Consider the following 6,076-nt stretch of genomic DNA (forward strand, 5'->3'; position numbering starts at 1 on the left):
CTAGGTTGTCCAACTTGTTGGCATATAACTGTTCATTTTAATCTATAGTTTGTACTAAATGGCCCAAACCAGAAACTTAATGGTTGGTAAAGAAAACATAAATATATAGTTATGACTCAGTGAGTGATAATAGTAGATCATTTATGAAACTGATCAAAGACATCAATCTGATTGTTTTCTACACCACTTTCTGGACACATATTTTGTTCCCAGCACCATGCTAGGACTGAAAATGCAAAGATGAATGAGGAAGGATTCCTGATTGTGAGAAACTTATCATCTATGGGAGAAACAGACATGAAAACAAATAACTCTAACACACGTACTAAAACCTACATAGAGGTTAAGAGCAAAATGCTAAGCAAACATGACATCAAATGGTTTTATATTACTTAGTGATACAATTATGCATGGAAATTATCACCTTCTTGCTATAAGACACAAAGCAAGACTATCCAAGATCATTACCAGTGAATGAGATAAACTTCTATGTAACTTATTTCCCAAATATCAAATATCCAAACAAATTATATGCCAATTGGTTTGGAGGGGCTAACTAATTTTAAAGCCCACACTAAATAAACAAATGTCCCCTAAATACTCATATAACGGCATTGATTGGCCAAGCGTCCAGGAGTTTCAAGCTGTGATGACAAAGGCATAGACTCAGGGTGGGCAAGGAAATAAAGGGGAGAGAACCCCAGTGAAGAAAATAGAGTTTCTTGCATGGCTAACAAAAGAGAGAGATGATTACAGCAACCAGACTATAGGGATTCTGGCAAAATTATGGTGGTAGCGTGGCAGTAACCATATGTTTAAGACATTAAAGACACTTCTAATCTCAAATATTTTAAATCATTACTCCCAGAAGTATATAAATACGTGCCAAACCTACATATTTTAATTTGGAGTTTTCAAAATATAGACAAAAGATTGCATTTCAATCTAGAAAATGATGTCCAAGGGGGACATGTCAAGGCTAAGTTGGGCTAGTGGCTGTGAGAAAGTAGCCATGGAGTGCTGGGTTCCATCCAAGATTAGAAAAGGGAGCACCTATTTGCAGCCAATTAAGCTGACTGTGCTCTTTTTCTCCATGGAGGCCTGGTGTGCAATGGCTGCAAACTCCTAGGTAGTGTATGCAGCCTGTTGCCTGCATGGGTTGCCCTGAGGAACCTTGGAGACGGCCCTTTCCCGTGGACATTTACGTCTGGCATGCTGTCCCTAATCTAGGCTCCAGATTGGTATGCATGGCGCCTTTGAAAAGCCCCAGGGCACAGTGGCCAGGGTCCACATTGGCGAAGTCATAATGTCCATCTGCAGAACAAACTGCAGAACAAGGAGCATGTGGTCAAGGCCCTCCGCAAGGCCAAGTTCAAGTTCCCTGGCCGCCAGAAGATCCACATCTCCAGGAAGTAGGGATTTGCTAAGTTTAATGCGGATGAATTTGAAAACATGGTGACAGAAAAGCAGATCATCGCAGATGGCTGTGGGGTCAAATATACCCCTAATCATGGCCCCCTGGACACACGGCAGGCCCTGCACTCATGAGAGCCTTGTCCCCGCCTTACGCCCACCAATAAATCCTACTTTCCTGTCAAAAAGAAAAGAAAAAGAAAAGGCAGCACCTAGCAGAGGCAGCAACAGATGATCCTTCCCAGTTTCCAAGAAACCAGCAAAGGAAAACCAGAGCCCAAAGGATCTCTGTCTTCAGGCACCTGGTATAGGACAGTTTAGGATACTTCTTTTGAGCAGTTTGCTTGCTGATGACCTCTGTGTTTTCTGCTCATGCTACATATGGTGGAAAATTTCTAAGAGAAATTTCCCAGAGGCATGGCCCCCAGACCCCAAATCTGAAGTCAAAATGACTAATCCAGACAACTGCAAAGGCTACTCCACTTAAGAGAGAATTTGGGACTGGGAGGCCAGCATGGGCAAGATCAGCAAGGAAGGGGCTGTGGAGACCACAAGGTATAAGTCTCCTGGGCCACTCTGCACGGTCCCTCAGAGCTCCCCTTGACCTCTGCTTAGTACATATGGCCTTCTGCCCTGAAAATCACCTGGTGCACAACTTAACTCCCCCACCCAGACTGTAAACAGAAACAATGTCATTTTCCTTCTCAGATTGCTTGGCATAGAAAGGTACCACGGTAGAGATGAAAGAAGGGTGTGGAATTCAGCACTGGAAATATCACTTTGCAGGGATGGCAGAGTGGTTGAAGCTATAGTTTATGAAGCCAGGTTACCTGAGTTTAAATCCTGCTTCTCCTTAGTAGCTGTCTGAGCTTGGGCAAGTTGCTAGCCATCTTGCCCCTCAATTTTCACATTTGTCAACTGAGAGTAATAATAATGCCTCCCCCCCAGGGCTCTGGGAGTTAAAGGAATAAAAGCACTTATAGTACATACATATTTTGGTAGATCACACTATTATTTTCCCTAGTCTTATGAACAGTGTATGTTCACGTGCTTTACTAAACTTTAGTTTTCTCATCTGAAAAGTGAAGGCATAAGATCCAGTCTCATAGGACTGGATATGAATTAGCTAATGGAAGTCAAAAAATACGTTGAATGGAAAATGCAATCCAAATGTTTTTGTTTGCTGTTATCATCGCACACAGTAGGCACTGGAATCAATGATTGCTAAAATACAGAAACAAAACAACCACAGAAAGGTCAGACCAGACCCCCTCAAGACTCACCATCCCGAGATCTTATACAGGAAAAGTTATTTGTAAACATGAACACCAGGCAAGTGTTCCTTGTTAGCTATGCATAGGCCCTGGAGACCAGTACTGCCGTGTGGTGAGATCAAGTGAAGTGATGGACTCTGCCAAGAGAGGCTCTGAGGCCTGAGAAATTACTCCCCCAGAGGCCTCCTGTGCTGCACTGTGCCCCACTCCCACTTCGGCCACCTCCCCAAACACCCCCACCCAGCCCCCTCCCAACAATCCTCCAGACTTTGCCCAGTCCCCATTGGCATGGAAGTGCAGAGCTCAACACATTCCACACTTCATCCCCCTGGATTCACCCTGATTGGCTGGTTCTGCCTGACTGTCCCACACAGCATCTCTAGGAGAGTCAGAAAGGAATGTACTGAACTCACCAGCGCCAGGGGCAGAACCAAAGTCAGCATGGCCTGTCACCCTAGGAGTTTAGCGCTCCCGTCATCGCCGCCACAAGACAGACACAGAGCAGGCCCCGGGAAGAGCCTGCACCTTCCCCAGAGCCAGGGAGGTGGTCAGAAAACCACATGGGGATGTAGGTTCTCCTACAAAAGCAAGGCCACCAAAATCCTAGCCCTGGAAAACTCCTTCCAAATGGACACTTGACAGGTGGAGGGGAAGAAGGTTAGCATCTGCCCTGAAGCTCTTGGCTCCACCTGGGTTTTGTGTATAGTACAGAAAAGGAGCCTGGTATATAGAAAGCTTGATCATTGATAAACCAAGAAGTTTCACCAGTTCACAGCAGACCTTGATTCCTTTTCCAAATACGTGAGGCTACTTCATCCAATTACCCCCCACCAGACTTCAGGCAGACTGAGGCCATTTGCCTACTGCTGTGCTCTCTGCACACCCCAGGGCCAACATTGCCAGGCCCCTCCTGCTGGTGCTTTGATCACTTTAACCCAATGCTACAGGTGCCCTTGGACATTGATAAATCTGTGGAAATGAACAGCGTTCACAGCACTACAGTCTCACAGTTATTCAAAAACATTGATTCACTCACTTCCAACACGGAGTTCTTTAGCCCTTTCTATTTTTCATAAGCAGGTTATTTAATTCAAGTCATTCATAGCCATTCATCCATTTATTCATTCACTCACTCAGTCGACAAATACTTATTGAGTGTCTACTATGTGCCAGGCACTATGCTAGGAACAGGAGCTACAGTAGTGGTCAAAACCAGGATGATTCTTGTTCTCACAGCCTAGTACATGCATTCTCAACAGAGGCTATATTGCCACCAGGGGTGAAAGTGGTTCCTGGGTGCTAAAGAAAATTACTCATTTTATGTACATATCACAGATATGCATATAGTATATGCAATATATGCAATTATATGTTTGTGTATGGATATATACATACAGACACAGAGTTGCATTTTTGTATTAGTTCACTATTGCTGATGTAACAAATTATCATAAACGTAAGAGCTTGAGACAACACAAATTTATTATCTTCCAGTCCTGGGCGTCAGAAGTCTGAAATGGGTCTCCCTGGACTGAAAACAAGGTGTGGGTAGGGCTGTGCTACTTCTCACACTCTAGGGAAGAATCTGTTTCCTTGCCTTTTCCTTCTTCAAGAAGCTGCCCAGGGCTTCCCTGGTGGCGCAGTGGTTGAGAGTCCGCCTGCCGATGCAGGGGAGACGGGTTCGTGCCCCGGTCTGGGAAGATCCCACGTGCCGCAGAGCGGCTGGGCCCGTGAGCCATGGCCGCTGAGCCTGCGCGTCTGGAGCCTGTGCTCCGCAATGGGAGAGGCCACAACAGTGAGGCCCGCGTACCGCCAAAAAAAAAAAAAAAAAAAAAAAAAAGAAGCTGCCCATAGTCTTTGGCTCATGGCCTCGTAACATCTTCAAAGCCAGCAATGGCAGTCAGGTCTTTCTTACACTGCATCTCCCTCACACTGTCTGTCCCTCCTGCCTCCCTCTCTCACTTATAAGAAACTCTGATTACAGTGGGACCGCCAGGCTAATACAGAATAATCTACTTAGCTCAAGGTCATCTGATTAATAACCTTAATTTCATCTGCAGCCAAAAGTTCCCCATACCATGCAATAGGATTTATTCACAGGTTCCAGGGTGTAGGACGTGGATGTCTTTGGGGGGAGGGGTGGGAAGGGGAGGAGCCATTCCGCCCACCACAACAGTATATCTATCTGTAACATTAAAATTTCATGGGGGGAAGATCAGTAAAGCATGTCTAAAAGGGGCTCTTGAAAGGTCAATAATGAAACGAAGTTTGAGAAATCTTTGTCTACTAAGAAGGCAATGCAGGGTCTTGATTAAATCTTTATACTTAGGGCAAGACTGCCTGGGTTCAAACCCCATCTCTATGCTAACTTGCTGTGTGGCTGTGAGCAAGTTACTTAAGCCCTCAAGAAGGGTAGTAATAGGACACACTTCCTCAGTTTTTGTGAGAATTAAATATGTTAATGCTTTGATAGGACTTAGAAATTGCCAAATATACAGTAAGTGCTTGAAAAATGTTTGCATTGGTGTTAGGACAGACACCAAGGTTATTCAAATAATCACAGAAATAAATGTGTAAATTCAAATGATGATAAATGCTGAAAAGGAAAAGAATCTTCTTGCCATGCTGTAAGAGTATAAACAATGGGGTCTCACTGGGAGTAGGAGGTTAGGGAAGAGTTTCCTAAGGAAGTGACCTCCGAACTGAAATCGGAACAATAGGTGGGCATTAACTAGGTGAAGACCACGGGGTGGGTGAGATGTGGGGGCTTTGGGGAGAGGTTTCCAAGCAGAGAGAACAGCCTAAGGGTGTCCTTGGGGCAGGAGGGACATAGCACAAGCTCATGAGACTGACAGCCCGGTATGGCTGCCCCAGGGAAAGCAGGGGCTATGGGGGCGGATGCCAGACCAAGTTGGAAAGCTTGATGGGACCAGACCTAAGGGCTTGAGCCATGTTATGGATTTTTGCCTTTATCCTAAGGGCAATAGGAGGCCACAGATGTATATGAAGTAGAGAGGGTACTGCAAGTGAAATGGTCAGGATTGACTGGATAGTGGCAATAGGGGACACAGAGAGACAAATCAGAAGGTGACAGAAATAGGACCAGGATAGGGGAGGAGATGAAGAGAAAGGAGTTACTTAAAAGGTAAAATCAACAGGACTTTTGTGGAGCACAGCAGAAAGGAGCAGGCCGTAGAGGCATACACCTAATGTCCAATATCCCATGTACACGTCCACGCGCATCCATCAATGCCCAAAGCCAGCCCCCAAGTTTGTGAGTATCCTGTTCAGAGAAAAGGCCTGCCAAAATGTCAGATCAGATGTGCAGTGACTTCTGTAGCACTCTGCACACCATTCTGTATCCTGGGTATAAAATAAACTTTAAATTG

The 6,076-nt window shown here is 45.1% G+C and overlaps 1 non-coding gene across 1 annotated transcript; it reads left to right on the top strand.

Moving 5' to 3' along the window:
* The first annotated feature begins 1,057 nt into the window (after positions 1–1,057).
* LOC112062196 (small nucleolar RNA SNORA70) lies at positions 1,058–1,186 on the top strand. The gene has a single exon (XR_002890610.1). It is a non-coding gene; the product is annotated as a small nucleolar RNA SNORA70 (small nucleolar RNA).
* The last annotated feature ends 4,890 nt before the right edge of the window (positions 1,187–6,076 follow it).

The sequence above is a fragment of the Physeter macrocephalus genome, chromosome 15 (assembly GCF_002837175.3).
Source record: "Physeter macrocephalus isolate SW-GA chromosome 15, ASM283717v5, whole genome shotgun sequence".
NCBI lineage: Eukaryota > Metazoa > Chordata > Mammalia > Artiodactyla > Physeteridae > Physeter > Physeter macrocephalus.